This window comes from Zingiber officinale, chromosome 7B, assembly GCF_018446385.1.
Source record: "Zingiber officinale cultivar Zhangliang chromosome 7B, Zo_v1.1, whole genome shotgun sequence".
Taxonomy (NCBI): domain Eukaryota; kingdom Viridiplantae; phylum Streptophyta; class Magnoliopsida; order Zingiberales; family Zingiberaceae; genus Zingiber; species Zingiber officinale.
The window spans coordinates 42101576-42122597 of NC_055999.1; positions in this window are offsets into that span (position 1 = coordinate 42101576).

Below are 21022 nucleotides of genomic sequence, written 5' to 3' on the forward strand. Positions count from 1 at the left end.
CAATTTTTAATTCGCAATAATCTTCAGGTAATTTTTCGATTGATTGAACCAGTTGTTCAGAGGGTTGAGGCCATACCTTACTTACCACATCGGTCATTGGTTCTCCCCCTGTTGAATTACTTTCTTCTGGAGACTCTCCCCCTTGATCGATGCTCATCTCGGATGAGCTTTCTTCATCTGTAGGTGAGTCTTTCGCTATGATTGTTGTCTCGATAATTTCTTCAGTCCAGGACTGTTCTGTCGGTGGCTAGGTGTCTATTGAGTCGTCGGCTTCCAAAGGTTCTTTGTAGAGCTTCAAGAACTTTTCCCAAAGTTCTTTTGTACTTTTGTATTCGCCGACTCTGTTGAGATCTTCATTTGGTATTACGGTTAGAATGTGAAACTCTGCCCGACCATTTGCCATTGACTCGTTACGTTGCTTCTTGTTCCAGAGGCGTAGATCGAGTTCTTCTCCATTTGTTGTCTTTGGTGCTTCATAGCTAAATTTTAATATTAAAGAAATACCAAAATCAGAACTAAGATATACCTCCATTTTTTGTTTCCAAACGGCAAACTCCCCCTCAAATGCTGGTGGGTAGTCGCTAGCTCCGGTCATCGTTTTGTTGCTTCAAACGGCGGTTAGTCCTTCTGAGGAGTCTCAGCTCTGATACCACTTGTAGGACCGTTGCGGCCGGCTGGAAGGGGGTTTGTTGGATAGTCCTGTAAACACAAAAGTAAACAACCCTTCCTCGACCACTTTAAGCTAACACTTGTAAAATAAACAAAGCAGATAAATAAACCATTAAAAAGAGGAGGCACGAGATTTACTTGGTTACAACCGATGTGGTTGTTAATCCAAGGAAGATAAAGCGCACTAAATACTCCTTCAGGCGGAGAAGCCTCTTACAACGTTGAAGCACAGAAACAGAAGTTTAACTCTAGTAGCACACAAGCATTGGAATTACAATTCTGAGTTCATTAAAAAGCTTCTGAACCAAGGCTATATTTATAGCCTTGGTTGGGGCGCCCCGAAGGGGTTCTGGGCGCCCTAGGGGCATAAAACTTTATCCCCAATGTTCAGATCCAGTTTTGACTCGATCTGGTCAAATTCCAGGTCCGGGCGCCCGGAAAATTCCAGGTCTGGGCGCCCGGAGGGGTTCCGGGCGCCCCAGGCTGTTCCAGGCGCCCCGGGCTGGTCCGGGCGCCCCGGATAGTTCCGGGCACCCCGGACCATAAGTCAACTCCGGTTGACTTTTTTCGCCTCGGTCCGGGTCTTCAACTCCGGTTCCGCTCGCTTGGGTGATCTCTGTTCATCGGGAAAAGGGCTCACTCGAACCCAACTTCCGGTCTTCTCGAGCAGCCTTCTGCTCCGGCTTCTCGTCCCTCGGAATCGCTGCGTGTTTCCTTCTCGTCCACCAGCATAGTCATCCGCATTCTTCGTCCCTCGGTCGCACCCCCTGCCGACCTTCTCGCTAGTTGCGTCTCTTGCTCCCCGAGCAATCTTCCGCTCCGGCTTTCGTCCCTCGGAACCACCGCACGCTTCCTTCTCATCCGCCGGTGTACTCTTCCGCAGCACCTCGTCCCTCGGACTGTCATCCTTCTCGCTAGCTGCATCTTCCGCTCGACTACCTATGCTCCTAAGCTCCTACACACTTAGACACAAGGTTAGAAACAACACAGGACCTAACTTAACTTATTGATCACACCAAAACAACCTTGGGGTTCCAACACTTAGGACACATCTCTTTAGATAAAGGTACTCCATGCCAAAAAGGTAGAAAACCTTTTTAGGAGTTTTACATGCTAAAATGAGCTAGGATAATAACGATGTATGAAGCTGGGATAAGCACAACATCCTTTTCCTGCGATCCCTTATTACTTTGATCCCAAGAATATGTCCACATTCTCCCAAGCCCTTTATATCAAACTGCTTGGACATTCATACCCTTACGTCTGACAACACGTTGACATTGTTGCCAATGAGCAAAATGTCATCTACGTATAGTACAAGAAATACCACCACATTTCCGTCACTTTTCTTGTATACACAAGACTCATCCAAACACTGAATGAATCCATGAGACTTGATCACTTCATCAAACCAGTTCCAAGATCTCGAAGCTTGCTTCAGTCTATAAATGGACCGATTGAGCTTACATACAAGATGCTCTTTGCCTTTCGCAATGAATCCCTCTGGTTGCTTCATATAGATGTTTTTTTCAAGACTTCCGTTAAGGAAAGCTGTCTTGACATCCATTTGCCAAACCTCATAATTGATATGAGCAACAATAGATAAAAGAATCAGGATAGACTTAAGCATGGCTACCGGCGAAAAAGTTTCCTTATAATCAATTCCCTCTTTCTGAGTATACCGCTTCGCAACAAGCCTCGTTTTAAAGGTTTCCACCTTCCCGTCTGTTCCTCTTTTTATTTTGTAGATCCATTTACATCCAATGACTTTTACATCATTTGGTGGTTCTACAGGCTCCTAGACCTAATTAGAATGATAGATTATATTTCAGAGTTCATTGCACTTTGCCAAGATGCTGCATCTTTATCTTGGAGTGCTTCATCATATGTCCAGGGATCAGCTTTATGTTCACCAGGGATCAAGTCCGAAGATTCTCCCAAAAACATGAATCTATCAGGTTGTCTAATAACCCTCCCACTACGATGAGGCACTACCTGTAATTGTGCATCATTTGTAACACATGTTGCAGTTACTTGTGGTATCTTATCTTGTACCGTTGGTACTAAAGTAGAAGTGTCCTCTCTTATTTCCTCAAGAACAATTTTACTCATGGGCTTGTGGTTCATTACATAGTCCTCTTCTAAAAATCGGGCATTGGTGCTAACAATGACCCTCTGATCTTTAGGACTATAAAACAAACCACCTTTCATTCCTCTAGGATATCCCACGAACAAGTGAACTTCTGTATGTGATTCCAACTTATCAGTGTCTCCCTTCAACACATGCACTGGACTACCCCAAATCCGAATGTGTTTCAAACTAGACTTACGCCCATTCCACAATTCTGTGGGAGTAGAGGGTACTAACTTAGAAGGTACCAAGTTCAGAATGTACGCCGTCGTTTCCAGAGCATATCCCCAAAATGAATTTGGTAATTCTAAATAACTCATCATTGATCAAACCATTTCCATAAGAGTCATATTCCTTCGTTTCGCCACACCATTCTGTTGGGGTATACCAGGTGCAGATAATTGGGATTGAATCCCAACCTCTGATAAGTAACTCTTAAACTCTCCTAAGAGGTACTCTCCACCATGATCATACCGTAGTGTTTTGATACATTTACCATGACGTTCTCCACATCATCCTTGTACTCTTTGAACTTATCAAAGCACTCAGACTTGTGGTGCATCAAGTAAATATACCCATATCTCGAATAGTCGTCTGTAAAAGAGACAAAATATTGGAAACCACCTCTTACTTGGATAGTCATAGGCTCACACAAATCAGAATGTACCAATTCCAACACTTCTTTGGCTCTATACCCCTTTGCCTTAAATGGCCTTTTGGTCATTTTTCCTTCCAAGCAAGACTCGTAGGTCAGAAAGTTTTCCACTACCAATGAACCTAAAGGTCCATCGGCTATTAACCTTTGAATCCTACTCAAGTTAATATGACCCAACCTTAGATGTCAAAGATATGTTTGGTTCATTTCTGAAGGTTGATTTCTATTATTAGAATTAGAAGATGTGTTATTAATTTTAGTTTGTTGCATCATGAGAGTTATTAGATTAAGAGTATACAAATTGTCAACCAACGCACCAGAATAGATAACCACCCTATTTTCTTGACAACCACTTTGTCATTAAAAGAAACAAAATATCCATCCATAAATAATTTAGAAACTTAAATCAAGTTCTTTCTAAAACATGGTATGTAAAGATAATTTTTCAAAATCAAAGTTTTATTCCTATGAAAAGATAAATAAACATCTCTCACTACAACAGTCGCTACTCTCGTAGCATTTCCCATGTAGACGGTGATCTTCCCTTCATGTAGTCTATTGGTTTCCTAGAACCTCTGCAATAAATTGCAGACATGATCAGTGGCTCCCGTATCTACACACCTGGTATCGGTAGATAACACTGCTAAATAAGTTTCAACAACTAATGAATAAGATATACCTTTATTGTTCTCCTTTTTGCGGGGACAGTCCACCTTCCAATGTCCAGACTGCTTGCATGTGAAGCACTTTCCCTTCGGCTTCTTCACACCTACCTGCGGCCCAGTCCCTTGAGGTCGAATCACTTTCTTTGTCGAACCAACTTATTTCTTTTGCTTCTTTCCGCCTTTCGGCTTAGAGGCAGAAATATTTTCAGCAATGTGAACTTGAGATCTTTGACGAAATAGCCCTTCTGCCGCTTGGAGTTCTATCAGAAGTTTCGCCAACGAATAACCCCTTTTGTTCATGTTGTAGTTCAGGCGAAACTACTCAAAACTCTTGGGCAACGTTTGGAGAATGATATCGACCTGGTTTTCCCCATCGATTTCAGCTCTAAGGACTTCCATCTCATTCAAATGAGCCATCATCTTGAGTATATGATCCCTTACGGGTGTCCCCTCAATCATAGTGGTCGTCATTAAGTTTCTCATGGCCTCCTGCCTGGTAGCCTGATTCTGGTGTCCAAAGAGTTCCTTGAGATTGAGCATTATGTCATAGGCAGTAGGTATGTCCTGATGCTGATGTTGCAGCACATTTGACATAGAAGTCAAAATGTAACACCGCATCATCTCATCTGCCTTAGCCCATTTCCTATGTCTCTCTATCTCCTCTTCACTAGAATCCTTATCAGGCACGCTAGGACAGATCTCAAGAAGTACTAACTTGTATTCTTCAGCAGTTAAGACAATGTCCAAGTTTCGTTTCCAATCGATATAATTTGGACCAGTAAGTTTATTTTCTTTTAAAATAACAACAAGAGGATTGAAAGCCATTTTGAAATCCTGAGAATCACAAAATAAAATATTTGGTCAAAACTTTAGAATTTAAATTAATATTGATTCCTCAAACAATATAATTTAAATTCACCAACACCTCAAAACACCATGAATTTCGTATGCCACGATAGTGTGGGCGTATACTAATTTAAACATTTGTAAGAGGAGGTTTTACCCATTAATTTTATTATCTTGTCAACCTATGTTTATGACAAATAAAATTAATAGTTGGTTCATCTTCAGTCACACAAATAATAGCAGTGACTCCGATGGGGAGGATACTATTAAATGCGCCTAAGTATATATCGTTACTTGATACTTAGTCCATTAATTAGGATTGTGCCCCTTCAGATGGTGAAGATCACATATCCCTAAATAATTTCCTATAATCACCCATAGAGGAAGTTTGATCTAGTGATCAGCAAACAAACTCATCCGATATGGAGGAAGACATTTAAAGCCAACGCACAAGTTTGAATGCATCACTTACAACCCAGTAATGGAGACCGTGAAATTTATTTAAATAATCCCTATCCTACTTAGTTATTTAAATTAAGGAATTTTAACATGCACACACATCACAACACATAAAAATAACATATAAAGGCAATAAATATGAAAATAAAATTTCCAACTAATATGGCCTCATCCATCGCTGTCCTCCTATATACCGCCAATGGATCAAGCTGTCGTGTCTATCTTGCTTCCTTCTTCGCCGCGCCTCCGATCCTCAAAATAGCACCACGCATAGCAAGGATACAAGCCGTAACAAAAGAAATAAAAATTTACATTTATCGATCCTATATTCCACAAAGGAATTTACATGTAATCTAGATCGAACAAAATGTAAAAAATAATATAGCAACCAGCTGTATTTAATTATTACAATCATGCACAACATAAAACAACCTCGACATGCCCGAGGGTTCAAATCACACATAAACACACAAAGCTATAATAGTTGGACCTAGGATGTCTGCAACCACAGATTTAATCTTTCTACCACATCCTACTATTATCCTGCCTAAACTTATGTAAGAGCGGTGCATAATTTAACCGAAAACCAATCGCACAGAGTCAGAAAACTCGCTCTGATACCACTTGAAGGCGCTCGAATTCCGTTCTATTTAAATTTCCCTGTACAAAAATTACAGAAGTACAGAACTTTTCCTAGCAACTCGCCTGTTCGATCAGATATGTGTTTGATCAATCAAGTAAGTTCTTGATAGATCAAAGCACACCTTGATCGAAGTACAAGATCGTTGGCCTCTTGTGTTGGTATTCAAAATCGATACAAAGAAAACTAAACTAATTACGCAGCGAAATTAAAGAACTAGTTGTACCTTTCCCTTGTAGCTAAAGACCTCTTGATCTTCTATTGTATTCCTCTCCTCTTCTTGGATGTCATGTGGGCGATGATCTCCCAAGACAACAAACACCCTTCCTTTCTTTTCTCCAAACCGCCGTCCACAAAGAGAGGCTCTAGGATGGGGCGCAATCTCCTGTACTTCCTTCTCTGCTTCTTCCTCTTCTCCAAACCGTCGACCACCAAGGGATCTAAGCAAGAGGCACCGACCCCTAGCAAGCAAGAGGAAATCGCCAGTCCTAGCAACGAAGAGAAGTGTCGTCAGCCCTAGCAAGGAAGAGAAGTTACCGCCCCTAGTAAGGAAGAGAGGTGTCGCCGGCCCTAGCAAGGAAGAGAAGCTGCCGACCCTAGCAAGGAAGAGAGGTGTCGCCGGCCCTAGGAAAAGAAGATGGAGGTGGCGCCAAAAACCAAAAACCAACAACTAACAACATGGATGGGTGTTTATTAGAGTCCTAGAGCCAATCATTAGATGACTGTATTTTGGACTTGTTGTATCATATTCTATATAAATAAAGGCATTTGGTTTTTGGTTATTATACTTACTTGTATTTGTGCCAAATAAACTAAGTATAATAACGTCCTTGAGTAGACGGTTCTCACCTATATCAATCAGTTAGTTGAACCGATAGTGAGATGATATAGGGAACACTACTTTTAATCATTCCTAGTCGAGTATTAACATTCAGGGACAATGTTAATGCAATAAGACTAGCATGTAGGTCAACTCGATGACTTGATCTCACAAGTCATGGATATAGAGATATCAAGTTGACACATGGCATGGGTATGCATTGGAGAATGTATACTGAATGACCCGCCATGAGAAAGTATCATGGATCGTTATATGAGTGTCATATACTTTCTCATGTGACTATTAGTATGACTATTGGTCCTTAGACCTGAAGTCACCATGGTTCCCTACATAAGGAGTTATGTACTTTGGTTTCGTCAAACGTCACCCGTAACTGGGTGGACTATAAAGGTGATTACTGGGTATATAACGAAATATGCAGAGGGATGTGAGTGATGTAGATGGGATCTATCCCTCCCATATGACGGGAGCGACATCGGTATTCTTGATAGAGTTAGACCACGAAGTGCATGACCATGCCCAAATGAGTCAACATGAGATGTTGAGCTCATTTGATCGAGTGAGTTTACTTGGAGTTCAAGATTTAGATTGATTAGAGGATGACACGGTCTATGCCTCACATTGATCAATCTAGATGTCTAGGATAGAAGGACAATGTCACATATTGTGAGGAGTCACAATTAGTAGTCACAAGGTGATGTTGGATCTCAACATTCTTGTAACTTGGGTAGCAATGATGTATTGCTAGATGCCGCTCATTGCTTATGTTTCTAAAGGAGTTTACAAACATTGCCAACGTTACAAGAACCTATTGGGTCACACACAAAGAACAAGTGGATGAAGATTGGGTTCATATGATGAACCAATTGGATTAGGTTCATATGATGCACCAAAGATTGGATTCAAATTAGACTTATTGAGTTAGACTCAATTAGATTCAATTGTTGAATGAGTCTAATTTAAATTTGATTCATTGAGTCAATTTATATTAATGAATTTAGATTCATTAAATTAAAATTGACTTGAATCAAAGGTTGGATTTAACTCAACAAGGAAGAAAATTGATCAATTTTGACTTGACCAAATGGAAGTTGAAACATCAAGTTTGACTTGATGTATTGCCACATCATGAAGGTTGACTCATCCTACATGGCATGACTAACCTTGCCACATCATCTCCACCTCATCATGGTGTGCCACCTCATGGAGGTTACACATTCCATTCCATTTAATGTGGTCGGCCACATTAAATGAGGGGAGTTAATGTGTGTGGAGGTTTTGTTTTGTGGAATTGATGGGTGTTTATGGTTGCATTTTCTTCCTTGTATTCTTCATCATCCTTTGCTGCTCTTGGTCGTGGGTTTCATGCAAGGGTGAAGAGGAATATGTTGAGTTCCAAGAAAAGGGTGAAGTGAAGGTCACAAAGGAGGGTACCTAGTGGATTATGTGAGATCCCTTTTCTTTCTCTCCTTTCTCCCCTTTTTAAATCCTACCCGATAGCCCTAGAGAGTGCTAGCACACTTGGGTGCTCTCTTCTCCATCCTTGAGTGTTAGAGAACACCTCTTTTTCGTGTGGATATCACTAGAGAGTTGTCTACGTTGACAACTTCGAGATCCGGCGTACCGTTGGACGAGCGGGATTTGCGAGGGCACGCTTCGAAGGTAAAATGTTTTCCTTGATAGATCTACTGTAGATCATAGTTTAAAACTCGTACTCGTGTTTTCGAAAATTTTCTTCGCACGAGATCCAATGGCTAGGGTGATTCGGGATTTCCGCGACGCGAAAACGCGGTTTTCGCGTCACGAAAAACCCAACAGTGGTATCAGAGCCACGTGCAAGGCTTGTACGAGTTTAATTTTTGGTTTTATGAAAACTAAAGTTTCTGTAATTTTCTGTAAAATTATGATTTTATAGTTTTTATGGGTAATTTTTCCGTAGAAGCGAAGCACAAGTGTCTCGGCACTTGTAGGCTTCGGCTACCGGAAAGATTTTTCCAAAACGGCTTCGTTTTGCCCCAAATCCGTTTGGGACAGCGGGCTTGGGTGCCATTAGATCGCAAAGGAGCAACTCACGATGGTTAGATCGTGGGTAGGGGTACTGCCCCTAACCCCGCAAGGGGATTTGCTCTGCGATTGCACCCGAAATCGCTAAAAACGAACCCGCCGGGAAGATTTTTCCGAAACGGCAATGTCTCGGCCCAAATCGTTTTGGGACAGCGGGTTTAGGCGCTGTTGGATCGCAAAGGAACCCTCGCGATGGTTAGATCGCGGGTAGGGGCGCTGCCCCTGGGCCCCGCAAGGGGATCCGTTCCGCGATTGCGCCTGAAACCGCTAAACGAAATTTTACTCGTAAAAATTTTAAAAATTATTTTTAAAATTATAGAAAATTATGAAAATATATAATTTTGAATTATATATTAATTTTGTGATAGTCATGGCCCAAAACCCAATATGATTGGTTGTGTTGTAATTCATAATACGGCCTGCGTGCCGTTATGTGTTTGCGAGTGTTGTATTATATTCGCGACCTGCGCGTCGTGCCTTCTCTTATTTTCTTGTTGTAAATTAGATTTAGACTCGAATGTAACTCGAGTTTCAAATTGTAATGTATAAATTGGAGCGGTGGAGGGTCCACACGAGACGGAGTTCCGAGGCGGGCACGAGCAACACAAGGTGGTCAAAGGGAGGAGCTTGGAGAAGCTGTTAACCCTAGGTTGACCATTCGATCTTCTCATTGGCTTGAGAAGATCTTAGTAGGGCCATGACTAAATCACAAATAGATTAATTGATTAATTGTTATGTATCTGATGCATGTTTAATAATTAATTAATTAATTAGTGCCTTAACGATTAGATTAGATCTAAGTCGTGCACATGATGCACCCTTGCGATTAGATTAGATCTAAGTCATGCACAAGATGCATCCTTATCGATTAGATTAGATCTAGATCGAACCAACTCTAAATGCCTAACTGTGCCGTGATACCTATCACTACCTCGATCACATGTATTGTTGAATCTGCCAAAGCAGAGCAATACATATTATCTTGGTAGGGTACGGAGGGACAATCTTGGTCCCGCCTATCAACGCATGGGTAAATACAAACTCAATTAGATTGAGTATTTCTAGTTACTCGGTTGGATCGAGTCAACTATAAGTATTATTCCAACGGTTGGAAAAGAATAGGTCAAAATCACATCTATATTAACTCTCGGGCGTATTAGCCAAAGCTAACTCGAGTTTTAATATAAATGCGGATATTGATTCTATAAACAAGAGTTGTATAGAGATGTAATTGGTAATCGTTACCTACCGATCATACTAAGCCTTGGGCGTATTAGCCAAAGCTAACTCAAGGGTTAGTATGATGTGGATCTTGTCCCACATGAATTATAGTATTCAGTGGGAGCATCATTTAATTAAAAGCCTAATTAAATGATTTTTAAAAGAATATGATATTTATTTCTGCAAATTTTCTGTTGTAGATAACCATGACGTCGAATACGAACACTTTCTCCCTGCGTTCTGTCCTTAAGAAGGACAAGCTCAACGGAGCAAATTTCCTGGACTGGTACAGGAATCTGAGAATACTTCTCACTCAGGAACGTAAACTGTACGTTCTGGAGCAGCCCATTCCGGAGGCTCCTCCTGCCACTGCCACGCGAGCAGACCGTGATGCTTACAAGAAGCATCAAGATGACGCATTAGATGTGTCCTGTCTTATGCTCGCGACCATGAACTCTGAGCTTCAAAAGCAACATTAGTTGATCACCTATGTCAAGGACAAGCAAGGCACTGGAAGAGGAACTCCAAAGAATACCTAGAAGATCTTAAGAAGAAGAGAAATAAGATTTCTACTTCAGGTATACATGTTATAGAAGTCAACCTCTCTATTACTTCATTGTGGGTATTAGATACCGGATGTGCTTCGCACATTTGTACTAATGTACAAGCGCTGAGAAATAGAAGAGCATTGACGAAGGGTGAGATAGACCTACGAGTAGGCAATGGAGCACAGGTTGCTGCTATTGCTGTAGGAACTTACCATCTATCTCTGCCCTCTGGGCTAGTACTAGAATTAGATGATTGTTGTTATGTGCCTGCCTTGACTAAGAACATAATTTCAGTTTCTTGTTTGGACAAGAAAGGATTCTCGTTTATAATAAAGAACAAATGTTGTTCTGTCTATTTAAACTATATGTTCTATTGTAATGCACCTCTGATAAACGGACTCTATATTCTAGACCTTGAGAGCCCTATCTATAACGTAAACACCAAGAGGTTCAAGTCAAATGACTTGAACCAAACCTACCTCTGGCATTGTCGCTTAGGTCATATAAATGACAAGCGCTTATCCCAGCTCCATAAGGATGGTTTGCTGGACTCATTTGATTTTGAATCATATGAGATATGCGAGTCATGCCTACGAGGCAAGATGACCAAGACTCCCTTTAGTGGGCACAGCGAGAGAGCAACTGATTTGTTAGGACTCATACATAGTGATGTATGTGGCCCTTTCAATGTTGCTGCTAGAGGTGGTTATAGGTACTTTATCACATTTACTGATTATTTCAGGAGATATGGTTATGTGTACTTGATGACACATAAGTCTGAATCCTTTGAAAAGTTCAAAGAATTTAAGAATGAAGTACAGAACCAGCTTGGCAAGAGTATTAAGATACTTCGATCCGATCGAGGTGGAGAATACCTTAGCCATGAGTTCCGTGACTATCTAGCTGAGTGTGGGATTCTATCCCAACTCACTCCTCTTGGAACACCATAGTGGAATGGTGTATCCGAAAGGAGGAATCGTACTCTATTAGATATGGTACAGTCTATGATGAGTCACACAGATCTTCCGACATACCTTTGGGGCTATGCTCTAGACACGGCAGCTTTTATACTCAACCGAGTTCCATCCAAGGCCGTGATAAAGACACTATATAGGATATGGACTGGGAGAGATGCCGGGGTGTCTTTCATGAGAATTTGGGGTTGTGAGGCTTACGTTAGACGTCAAGTCTCAGACAAATTAGGACCCAAATCCGACAAGTGCTATTTCATTGGATATCCCAAGGAAACTAAGGGATATTACTTCTACATTCCCAGTCAGCATAAAGTAGTTGTGGCAAAGACTGGGGTCTTTCTAGAAAGGGACTTTGTTTCTAGAAAGACTAGTGGGAGCGCGTTCGATCTTGAAGAAGTTCAAGATGCGAACAATAGCACTGATGCCTCGATGGAAGTTGAACTGGAACCACAAAGTGTTGTGGATGATGTTGTTCCACAAAGAGTTGAGAAACAACAACCAGTTCAAGTAGACATACCTCTTCGCAGGTCTGATAGGGTACGTCGTCAGCCTGAGAGATACTCATTTCTCTTGTCTGACCATGATGACGTTGTGCTCATAGAGGATGAGCCTACCACCTATCAGGAAGCTGTGATGAGACTAGATTCTGAGAAATGGCTAGAGGCCATGAGATCCGAAATGGAATCCATGTACACCAACCAAGTATGGACTTTGGTTGATCCACCTGAAGGGGTAAAACCCATTGGGTGTAAGTGGGTATTTAAGAGAAAGACTGACATGGATGGACTTATCTATAAGGGTCGCTTGGTAGATAAAGGTTTCAAGCAGATTCATGGTATTGACTATGATGAAACCTTTTCTCCAGTAGCGATGTTTAAGTCCATTCGGATCATGCTTGCTATTGCAGCTTACCACGATTACGAGATCTGGTAGATGGATGTCAAAACCACGTTTCTGAATGGAAACCTACTCGAGGATGTGTACATGACACAACCTGAGGGTTTTGTAGATCCACAGCATACTAGCAGAGTATGTAAGCTGCATTTATGGACTAAAGCAAGCTTCTCAGAGCTAGAATCTTCAATTCGATGATGCAATCAAACAGTTTGGTTTCATCAAGAACGAAGATGAGCCTTGTGTCTACAAGAAGGTTGTAGGGGATATAGTTGTCTTCCTCATATTGTATGTGGATGACATACTACTCATTGGGAAGGACATCCCTATGCTTCAGTCTGTCAAGACCTGGCTAGGGAGTTGCTTCTCAATGAAGGACTTAGGTGAGGCATCCCGCATTCTAGGGATACAGATCTATAGAGATAGATCTAAGAGATTTCTTGGCCTAAGTCAGAGTACATACATTGACAAGGTACTCCTTCGGTTTGCCATGCAGAACTCCAAGAAGGGATTTCTGCCGATGTCACATGGTGTGAGTCTTTCGAAGACTCAAGGTCCCTCTTCTAGAGAGGAGAGAGACCGCATGGATCAGATCCCTTATGCCTCAGCCATAGGATCGATCATGTACGCCATGCTATGTACTCGACCTGATGTCTCGTATGCTTGAGCATGACGAGCAGATACCAGTCAGATCCAGGTGAAAGTCACTGGATAGCGGTCAAGAAAATTCTTAAGTACTTAAGAAGGACTAAAGAATATTTCTTGATATATGGAGGCGATGATGAGCTAGTTGTAAAGGGTTACAGTGATGCTAGCTTCCAGACCGACCAAGATAATTAAAGATCGCAGTCTGAGTTCGTGTTTTGCTTGAATGGTGATGCTGTGAGCTGGCAGAGTTCACAGCAGTTCTACGACATTTCCATCTCATTCGAGAGATTATCGAGAGAGGAGATGTGAAGATTTGCAGAGTACCTACAGAGGCTAACATCGCAGACCAAGGCTTTGGCACAGAGGAAGCATGATGGTCACACTAGGTCATTGGGGCTTAGAGCCTACACTGATTGGCACTAGTGCTAGGGGAGATTGTTAGTTAGAGCCCTAGAGCCAATCATTAGATGATTGTATTTTGGACTTGTTGTATCATATTCTATATAAATAAAGGCAATTGGTTTTTGGTTATTATACTTACTTGTATTGGTGCCAAATAAACTAAGTATAATAACGTCCTTGAGTAGACGGTTCTCACCTATATCAATCGGTTAGTTGAACCGATAGTGAGATGATATAGGGAACACTACTTTTAATCATTCCTAGTCGAGTATTAACATTCAGGGACAATGTTAATGCAATAAGACTAGCATGTAGGTCAACTCGATGATTTGATCTCACAAGTCATGGATATAGAGATATCAAGTTGACACATGGGTATGCATTGGAGAATGTATACTGAATAACCCGCCATGAGAAAGTATCATGGATCGTTATATGAGTGTCATATACTTTCTCATGTAACTATTAGTATGACTATTGGTCCTTAGACCTGAAGTCACCATGGTTCCCTACATAAGGAGTTATGTACTTTGGTTTCGTCAAACGTCACCCGTAACTGGGTGGACTATAAAGGCGATTACTGGGTATATAACGAATTATGCAGAGGGATGTGAGTGATGTAGATGGGATCTATTCCTCCCATATGACGGGAGCGACATCGGTATTCTTGATAGAGTTAGACCACGAAGAGCATGGCCATGCCCAAATGAGTCAACATGAGATGTTGAGCTCATTTGATCGAGTGAGTCTACTTGGAGTTCAAGATTTAGATTGATTAGAGGATGACACGGTCTATACCTCACATTGATCAATCTAGATGTCTAGGATAGAAGGACAATGTCACATATTGTGAGGAGTCACAATTAGTAGTCACAAGGTGATGTTGGATCTCAACATTCTTGTAACTTGGGTAGCAATGATGTATTGCTAGATGCCGCTCATTGCTTATGTTTCTAAAGGAGTTTAGAAATATTGCCAACGTTACAAGAACCTATTGGGTCACACACAAAGAACAAGTGGATGGAGATTGGGTTCATATGATGAACCAATTGGATTAGGTTCATATGATGCACCAAAGATTGGATTCAAATTAGACTTATTGAGTTAGACTCAATTAGATTCAATTGTTGAATGAGTCTAATTTAAATTTGATTCATTGAGTCAATTTATATTAATGAATTTAGATTCATTAAATTAAAATTGACTTGAATCAAAGGTTGGATTTAACTCAACAAGGAAGAAAATTGGTCAATTTTGACTTGACCAAATGGAAGTTGAAATATCAAGTTTGACTTGATGTATTGCCACATCATGAAGGTTGACTCATCCTACATGGCATGACTAACCTTGCCACATCATCTCCACCTCATCATGGTGTGCCACCTCATGGAGGTTACACATTCCATTCCATTTAATGTGGTCGGCCGCATTAAATGAGGGGAGTTAATGTGTGTGGAGGTTTTGTTTTGTGGAATTGATGGGTGTTTATGGTTGCATTTTCTTCCTTGTATTCTTCATCATCCTTTGCTGCTCTTGGTCGTGGGTTTCATGCAAGGGTGAAGAAGAATATGTTGAGTTCCAAGAAAAGGGTGAAGTGAAGGTCACAAAGGAGGGTACCTAGTGGATTATGTGAGATCCCTTTTCTTTCTCTCCTTTCTCCCCTTTTTAAATCCTACCCGAGAGCCCTAGAGAGTGCTAGCACACTTGGGTGCTCTCTTCTCCATCCTTGAGTGTTAGAGAACACCTCTTGTTCGTGTGGATATCACTAGAGAGTTGTCTACGTTGACAACTTCGAGATCCGGCGTACCGTTGGACGAGCGGGATTTGCGAGGGCACGCTTCGAAGGTAAAATATTTTCCTTGATAGATCTACTGTAGATCGTAGTTTAAAACTCGTACTCGTGTTTTCGAAATTTTTCTTCGCATGAGATCTAATGGTTAGGGTGATTCGGGATTTCTGCGACGCGAAAACGCGGTTTTCGCGGCCCGAAAAACCCAACAATGGGTGGATGCGAGGCTTTATATAGAGGCTACAACAGGGACCTAAAAGAGGAATTGGTTTAGGCCTCCTGATGGGCTTGGGCTTCCTGTGTTCGGCTCGAACACCTACCTCAAGTCCATCAATAATAACTCATACCACTAAAGGGTTATTATTGAACTACCGCACCAATCCCATATTACAATATGGGCTCCTTCTTACATAAGTGCGTTAATCTCCCTGTGTTTAAGATATCGTATGTCCGTTAATTAAATGAGTTACTAACAACTCAATTAATTAGCATCTGATTCCAATAATAGTACCACTCAACTTTATTATCATGTCGGACTAAATCCACCTGCAGGGTTTACATGATAATCCTTTTGAGCTCCTCAAGGGAACATCATCAGCCTAAATAATTAGGACACGGATTCCTTCTATAATCAACAACACACCATATAAATAGTATTATTTCCTAACTCATCGGGCCTATTAATTTAACGAATAAATCTCACACATTGATAAGTTAAAGAAATAAATACTAAGTATAAGTGCTTGTTATAGGGATTAAGATGACGCATATCCATAATAACAGAGATTCCATTCTTTTATGTAGTCAGTACAAATCGAACAACCTCAAATGGTCCTGCTCAATACACACATAGTGTACTAGAGTAATTTTTTAATCAAGACAGACTAATACCAAATTACACTACAATTGTTCCAATGGTTTGTCCCAATCCATCTTGGTTATGAGCTACTATTTATAATTTATAAGGAACCGATTATATGATCTTCTGTGTGGCTCCACACACCATGTTATCTATAATATAAATTAAATAGACAATTACATTGGCATATATATAAATATAAAATGCAAACATTTGACCAAAGTGATTCTCATTTCAAAATATTTCAAAACAGATGTTCATACAAAAGCTAGGCTTATAATATACATCCCAACAATACCTACGCATAAAACTAGCACTTATGATTATGCGTGAGAGAGATATATCAGGAGATTCCAATTGTACTCGTGAGATGAGCGACGACTATGCTCATGTGGATATCGCTAGAGGTGTGAATGTACTGATCGTTCTGAGATTGACTAAAATCTCCATATATGCCAAGGTACTATATATCTAAAGGTAACATTCTTCACCAATGATTAATTAGAATCGCATGGATCTTTGGTGGATTCCTTCCTGCTGTGTGTTTTTCTTGTTTAATTTTTGTATGAAACCCAACACACCGTTTGGTCCTTTTCCACATCCCATGAGATATGAAAGTGCACAATTAGTGTCACAAATGTGTATACGCAATAAAGTTCAATCATGAAACAAACATATCATACAATAGAGAAAGGTAAATAAACTTATAAAAATATGTCAACAATTCATCAAGTTATTCCCTTATCATAGAATTTAGAGAACTACTCTATCAAAATGGAGTTATAACCAAAAGACGTTGACTTACAACTCAAAATAGAGAAGAGTAAAAGAGGAAGCTTAGCAGAGATGGTTGTCGCTATCTTCAAAAGGATCTCCAAACTTCAAGGTGGATGGAAACTTTAACAACTCCTTAGACGGTGCTCCTAGGGTTCCCTATCACGGTGAAAACCCTCCTCAACCCCCTAGCAAGGTGAGATCCCTCAAATCCCAGATGCCCTAAATAAAAATCGTATGGGTTCTTTTATATGCTCCAAAGCCTTCTAAATTTGTTAAATCCTTCCTAAATTATGAGGGAGCCATGACTATGCTGCCAAACATTATTTTTAGGCCCTTAAAACTAGGTTTTTATGGGTTTCACCCTAAATAAAACCTGTAGATCTCTGAATTGTCTTCAATTTGATAGATTGTATGGCTTAATTCAAACAAAAGTTATGCTCGTTCGAAGTTTGGTCTGTTGTTTCACGTCTATCAGTCCAGAATGTGGCACGGCCATGCCTGTGGGAATGATCTAGCCTTGTCGAAGGCTATATTTTTGATAACCATGAGCATATGATATGCCCTGTGAGAATTGAACTATCGTTGCACGAGATTCCGTCTTATCATTTACCATCGCGTCATGCCCTGGGAGCTATTGAGTCCACTTTTTTCATGATTTATCTACCCGTAGCTACAATACAATGACAAAGTGCTTTTGCAGTTAACCAAGCATCCATGGGTCGATTTATCACTATGACACACTACTGATTAATTTTCTTTAATGGGAAGACAATCCTAAAATACAGCTACGGAGCAACACGTTCATGCTAATCTTATTTATCTTACTTTGTAGTCATCAAATCAATAGTCACTCAATTTAATTGTATTGAGTCTTCAAAAGCTCCAATGCAAATTATTACAATCCCTACCCACCTCAAAATAAAATAAAATAAATCAAAACTGTTAGATCGATACACAAACGTGAGAGGGGGAATCACGTGGTTTTTAAACACTTATTTTCTCATTTTAAAATCAAAGTGTATGTAGTGGAAAGTAAATAAGAAAGAAAACAAAACACCAGAAAACATGAGCGGTTTTTACTTGGTTCGGAACCTTCGACGACTCCTACTCTAAGACCCAGGTCCGCGGACCTATCGATGGATAATCCACTAAAAACCTCTTACGATACCTCCGGAAGAGAGAATCGAGTACAAGAAAGATTAGGTTAAGTGCAACACACTGCACTTGTCATTTTGTAGTAATATAAGCAAAAAACGTTACCAACACTAAGGGTTGAAATAAGAGTACTTGTATTGATGTCGGTCTACCGGGTGTGATTGGAACTCCTCGAAGCAGTCATCGACCACAATAGCTTTACCTTGTTGTAGCAAGAATCAGGAGCAATCGGAAGCTTAAACAGATGTGTAGTAGCTCGTATATTAATGTTGTATGAATGCTTTCTCGAGATGCCTTATATAAGGCATGGAAGGCACCTTCCATAGCCAATGAAGGCTCCTCCAATGGGTTAAACTTGATCCCGAACAACCAGCACTTATCCGTGGTGAGATCAAAATTTCACCCTGCGGAAGGCACCTTCCATAGCCATGGAAGGTGCCTTCTATAAACAGTATGAAGGTGCCTTCAGACACTATTCATCCGAAGGAAAATATGCTCCTTTTATCCTGTAAAATAACGTTAGTCCAAATAACCTGCAAAACAAATATTATGGCAATAATAATTAATAATAAAGAGTAGTAATGAGTTCCTTTCCTCTCAAGACCAGGAATTAGTCAAGGTCTCAGTTTAGTGATCCTAAATGGATCTAAACTCGACTGATGCCTAGTGTCCCTCAACTGGGACGCGTCTTCACAAGGTCACTCTCCTCCAGTAACTTACCTTAACTTACCAATTTACCAGACATTCGGTCAGCCCATTGATGTGCGTAAATATTATGATGGTTTATGCATGTTTTTACACACATTCACTTGCTTTATACGTACATATTCTTTGTATGATCACATTTTTATCATGAACTCGTCATATATACTCTTTTGTATGGATATCTGCTCTTTGTTTGGTTTTGTGTTGACAGGGATAACTTTCGGAGCGAAAATAGCATTTGTCAACGCACCGGAGCGAGCCAGAGAACACGCCCGTGTAAACCTTGGATGGCCGTGTGGCCAAACAGAAGAAGAGAAGTGCACGACCGTGCAACCCGTGCATGACCGTGCGGCCAACCCAGAGGCGGATCAGAACACGATCGTGCAACCCTACACGGTCATGCCCCCCTTGACTGAGACCAAGCAGCACACGGTCGTGCAACCCTGCACTGCCGTGTTCCTAGAAGACGAGTCCCATCATCACATGGTCGTGCCAATTAGCACGGTCGTGTGGCGCATCCAAATCCAATAAAGGGCACGGTCGTGCCATCCTTGCACGGCCGTGCTGTCATGCCACGCCCTATCCTATAAAAGGGGTTTAACCCTTTTTCCGAGAGGAGAGAGTCGGGAGGTGAGCCACCAAGAGGAGAATCACTCTAGTGTTGTTCCATGCCTTTCAGGACATCGATCCAACGATCTTTCATCACCACATCAACTCCATAAGCAAAGGATTGGATCTGAAGATCACTCATCGTCGTTGGAAAAGCATACTTCTTCTTTCTCTCTTTGTTTTTGAGGATTGTATGTTTAGATTCACTATGTCTTCAGGTTTTTCTCCGGCGTCTATGGAGTAGAGTCCTTGTTCTAGGATGAGGGAGTAAATGTGGATTGGTTTATATGTAAAACTCATATTACGCTAATATTCATTGGATGATTTCGCTTACTTTATTTCGACTATTCGATCTCTTTATCATGTTGATTGATTATGTAGGAATTGCCAACCTCGTAGAGGGAATACCTTAGATCGTACACTCGAGGGGCCCTAGTTGTTGGGATTTTCAAGCCGCAAAAACCGCTTTTTGCGTTGCGGAAACCTCGAAATCCCATGCCACCGGATCCGTGCGAATAAAATAATTTCAAAAACTTTACGTGTATGAGTTCCTTAACCTAGATCTACTCTAGATCTACATGGTAGAGAGATTGCCCTTGATGCGAAGCCCTTCGCTTATCCCGCTTGTCCAAGTTTTCCGGATCTCGAGAGTGTTCAAGCGGACACTCCTCTATACGTATCCACACGAACGATTAGGTGGAGAAAACCCAAACAAAAGGGGTGCTAGCACCTTTGAAGGTTAGGCCAAGGTGGAGGAGAGGGAGAAGAAGATGAGAGGAGGAAGAAGAAGGAGGTTACAAAAACAAAATGAAACTCACCCAAAAGTGTAATATGGCCGGCCACATAAAGAAGGCTTTTAAACCTCCATGGAATATCAAGAGTCACAACTCTTGATCTCCCTCATGAGGTGGCACACACATGTGCTAGCCTTTATGATGTGGCACATCATAATTGTCCCACTCAATGCCAACCCACAAATGAGGTGGCAATGGTCAAGTCAAACTTGACCTTTCATCTTCCTCTCAAGTCAAGTCAAACTTGACCACTTCTCTCCCATGGTTGATCAAATCTAACCATTGGTTCAAGTCAATTTTTAATTTAATGAATCTCTATTCATTGAATTAAATTGGCTCAATGAGTCTAAGTCCAAATTAGACTCATTTAACACATGAACACAATTGAGTCCAACTCAATTAGTTTACTTTGAATTACTCTTAATCCAATTTGGTTCATCACATGAACCTAATCCTCTTGGTTCATCATATGAACCTAATCTCCATCTAATTACCCTTTATGTGTGACCCTATAGGTTCTTGTAACGTTGGCAATGCTCCTAAACCCATTTAGAAGCATGAGTAATGAGCGGTATCTAGCAACACATCATTACTACCCAAGTTACAAGAATGTTGAGATCCAACATCACCTTGTGACTACTAGTTGTGACCCTTCACAATATATGACAAGTGTCCTT